A 4,418-nucleotide genomic window follows, 5' to 3' on the forward strand; every position below is an offset into this window, starting at 1 on the left:
GTCAGGGCTGACTGGCGACTGTGGGGCGGGGGCAGGGCGGTCGCCTCCAAGGTCGTGAAGAGGTGGGCGGTGGCTTTGGAGAGGCTGGGCAGGAACCCATAGGGTCTGCAGGTTCCCAGAATAGGAGCATGAGTGTGTCGGGACTCACAGTGGGCGCTTCCAGCCTGTTCACTTCGGGAGACGACTGTGAATCTCTTTAACCTTTATTAGAGGTGTGGAAATCCGGGACTAGGCCGTTTTTGCTCGGAAGTACTGGACAAATGTAGATGTCTTTGCATGTTGCTGTAGTATAGACCTTTGTGCTGTTGCCTGACGCTGCATCAACTGCCCTCTGTAGCTTCCTTATCATGCTCCAGAATGGTTTAAGGGAGATGTGCTCTAGGGATCAAGGGAGTGGCCATGAAAACCATTCTGTTTTATTGGCCAGTGGGCTTTTGCAAGCCCCTTCTGAATCCAGTGTGTGGGCCTGACGAATGTGGGGGGAGAATAACACATATTGGAAATTTTCACATTCTGAAAGCCATTCTCATCACGCAGAAACTAGCTTTTCCAAAACACGTTTGTTTTAGAACTTTGAAAAGTCATATTTTTGACTCATTTAAACCTACCTCGAACTTAAAACTGATAGGCAAATTCCAGGTTTCCTGTCACTACTTGTAATTATATATAATAGTTTTGGGCATAGTCACCAACATTGTTTCTGTTAAGTAATTAACAGCAAATTGATACGGCAACAAAATATTTTCCTTGAAAGGGATCTTAGAAATTATCTGTACCGCATCCTTCATTTTAGAGTTAAGAAAAGAACTGATCCAGGATCACCCTGTGAATCATTGGCAAAACTGAGACTGTCACTCAGATCTCTTGGTTTTTTGTTTGTTTTTCTTACATCACACTACCTCCTTCTTGGGGCCCTATTTCTTTAACTCCACAATGTTATAACAAAAAGGTGCTTAATTTGTGAAAATGGGTAAACCATGTAGTATATTCAGTGTCAATGAAAGGTGAGTGCATAAAGCAGTGAACTGACAGGTACTTGTAATGCCATTAAATGCCATTGATGTACACTTTAAAACCGGAGGCTTTTAAAATATTTTAAGGATGTTTTCCTCTACATGGCCAGAATTCAGATAATGTGGTTTGTGTGTTTTTTATATTTTCCTTTTAAAAATACCTGTAAAGAATCCCGACTTTTGAAAATGTTGGTCATATAACTTAGTGAAGTGTCTCCATTTTTTTTTTTTTTTTAATTCCAGGAGCATACATAATACTTTCCACTCTATCTTTTTGTTTTGTTCTGTTTTGTTTTTTGGCCATGCTGCGTGGCTTGTGGGATCTTATTTCCCTGACCAGGGATCAAACCTGGGCCCCCTGCAGTGGAAGCGTGGAGTCCTAGTTACTGGACTGCCAGGGAATTCCCAGTACTTTCCACTCTAGTCCTAGGTGTATAAAGAGAAAATGAAGCAGTGTCAGAAAGAGCTGTGCAGATCTCTTGAAGGAGTTAGCACATTTCAAAATTGTCCAAAAGAGAATGGAGAGAAATAGTGTTTACATTGTGAGAGTGTCTGACAGGAATAGAGCTACAGGAGTCCTGTAACATAAGGCCAGAAGTCCTCGAGGTGTGGGCCAGAATTCACTCAAGGGCTATGACGTTATCCATTCATTCACTGAGCAAATATTTGTTGGGCATATACTGAGTGCTCAGCACTTGGATGACAGTGGACAAAGCAGATAACTTGTTCTTAAAGAGTATCTAGTGCTGAAAGTGATGCATGTTAACCCAGCAGTTATAGGTGTGGTGAGTATTATCCAAGGGAAAGCATAGTGAAAAAATAGGAGTACTTAACCTCATCCAGGGTGTCCAGGAAGACTTACCTGAGAAAGTTAACTTTTCAGCTCTGATTTGAAGGCTGAAAGCAGACAAGGAGCAGAGGTGTTAGCAGTGTTTCAGGCAGAGGGAGTCGAATACACAAGTCCCAAGTCCAGAGAATAGAGAATCAGAAAGAATGGTAGGATGTGTTATGGTTACAAAACTGCTTCAAGACAGAAAATCCAGTGCATCAATGCTTTAAATGATAAAGAAGCTTTTTATGTAAAAGTCCACTTAGGCAGTCCAGGATTGATACGGCAGTTTCACAGTTATCAGGGACCCGACTCTGGCCATCTTCTTGTGCTGTCATCCTCCACAGTCACCTTCCACTTAATGACCCAAATGACTCTGTTGCTGTTGCTTTGCACAACCAGCAGGAAAGGGAAAAGGAAGGAGAGGGCCACAAACCCATTTGGCCAAACCCAGTCACATGGCTACACTTAACTGCAAGGGAGGCTGGGAAAGATCCTTATTCCATGGCCGTATATTCAGCTAAAAATCAGGCTTTAATTACTGAGGAGAGGAAAACAGATATTGGGTTACAATTTCAGAGACTGCAGCAGGAGGAGAACAAGGCTAGGAAACAGGCAGGGACCAGATTGTAGAGCAGGTTCTCATCGGTGTATAGTATTTGCTAGTGTAATGGTAAGAGTTTCCAAGTTGTACATGTTGGTTCTTCCAGCTCCTGTTGCCATCCGTGTGTACCCAGCTGTCTTGCCTTCACATTCCTGTGACCTCAGTTGCTTGAGGTGTTGTCCTAAAATAATTCTTGAACTTGTACCAAAGACCAAAGTCTGAAACGTTATCATTTTATAGTACAACACACCTTTTCTCTTGGTGGGTGTGGTCCATGGAGAAGGACCCTTTGATTTGCTCACAGGGAGCAATGTTTAATTGACTCCTATGTAGAAGAGGAATTAGAGTTAAAATGAAATTCTTATTTGACATTAGAGATTAGATATTGTGCTCTTAATATGATAAGCTTCCAGAAAATCATGTAGACTCTGGAGCAGGAAAAAAGTGCTGAACACAGGATGATAGCACATGCCTTGAATGTGGGAATTTAGTACGAGTAGGTCTCATTTTATTCATTTTCTGTATTAGCTTTGGTGCCTACTTTGTGAAATTCGTTGGGTTGTAAAGTCTGAAGGAAGGACCATTTTCTTTTTTGAATTTTATTATATTTATTTTTTATACAGCAGGTTCTCATTAGTTATCTGTGTTATACACATCAGTGTATACATGTCAATCCCAATCTCCCAATTCATCCCACCACCACCCCACCCCACCCCCCGCCACTTTCCCCCCTTGGAGTCCATACATTTGTTCTCTACATCTGTGTCTCTGTTTCCGCCCTGCAGACTGGTTCATCTGTACCATTTTTCTAGATTCCACATATAGGCGTTAATATATGATATTTGTTTTTCTCTTTCTGACTTACTTCACTCTGTATGACAGTCTCTAGATCCATCCATGTCTCTACAAATGACCTAATTTCGTTCCTGCTTATGGCTGAGTAATATTCCATTGTATATATGTACCACATCTTTTTAAAAAATAAATTTATTTATTTTATTTTTTTATTTTTGGCTGCTTTGGGTCTTCATTGCTGCGCACTGGCTTTCTCAGGTTGCAGCGACTGGGGGCCCCTCTTTGTTGTGGTGCGTGGGCTTCTCATCGCACGGGTTCTCTTGTTGTGGAGCACAGGCTCTAGGCACGCGGGCTTCAGAAGTTGTGGCGCACGGGCTTAGTTGCTCTGCAGCATGTAGGATCTTCCAGGACCAGGGCTCGAACCCGTGTCCCCTGCATTGGCTGGCAGATTCTTAATCACTGCACCACCAGGGAAGTCCCCACATCTTCTTTATCCATTCGTCTGTCAGTGGGTATTTAGGTTGCTTTCATGACCTGGCTATTGTAAATAGTGCTGCAGTGAACATTGGGGTGCATGTGTCTTTTTTTAAAAAATTTTATTTATTTATTTTTGGCTGCATTGGGTCTTCGTTGTTGGTTCTTCATTGCTGCACACAGGCTTTCTCTAGTTGCGGCGAGCGGGGCTACTCTTCGTTGTGGTGTGTGGGCTTCTCATTGCAGTGGCTTCTCTTGTTGCAGAGCTCGGGCTTTAGGTGTGTGGGCTTCAGTAGTTGTGGCACTCAGGCTCAGTAGTTGTGAAATCCTTTGTTGATTCGTTTGCCAATATTTTCTCCCATTACGAGGGTTGTCTTTTTGTCTTGTTTGTAGTTTCCTTTGCTTTGCAAAAGCTTTTAAGTTTCACTGTGTCCCATTTGTTTATTTTTATTTCCATTACTCTAGGAAGTGGATCAAAAAAGATCTTGCTGTGATTTATGTCAAAGAGTGTTCTTCCTATGTTTTCCTCTAAGAGTTTTGTAGTGTCCGGTCTTACATTTAGGTCTCTAATCCATTTAGAGTTTATTTTTGTGTATGGTGTTAGGGAGTGTTCTAATTTCATTCTTTTACATGTAGCTGTCCAGTTTTTCCAGCACCACTTATTGAAGAGGCTGTCTTTTGTCCATTGTATATTCTTGCCTCC

The 4,418-nt window shown here is 42.1% G+C and overlaps 1 protein-coding gene across 1 annotated transcript in view; it reads left to right on the forward strand.

Moving 5' to 3' along the window:
• The window catches only part of ZZEF1 (zinc finger ZZ-type and EF-hand domain containing 1), a 78,833-nt gene that overhangs the window by 488 nt on the left and 73,927 nt on the right, over positions 1 to 4,418 (forward strand). The gene's annotated exons all lie outside the window — the stretch shown is intronic.

This window comes from Physeter macrocephalus, chromosome 14 (genome assembly GCF_002837175.3).
Source record: "Physeter macrocephalus isolate SW-GA chromosome 14, ASM283717v5, whole genome shotgun sequence".
In the NCBI taxonomy this organism is placed as follows: Eukaryota; Metazoa; Chordata; class Mammalia; order Artiodactyla; family Physeteridae; genus Physeter; species Physeter macrocephalus.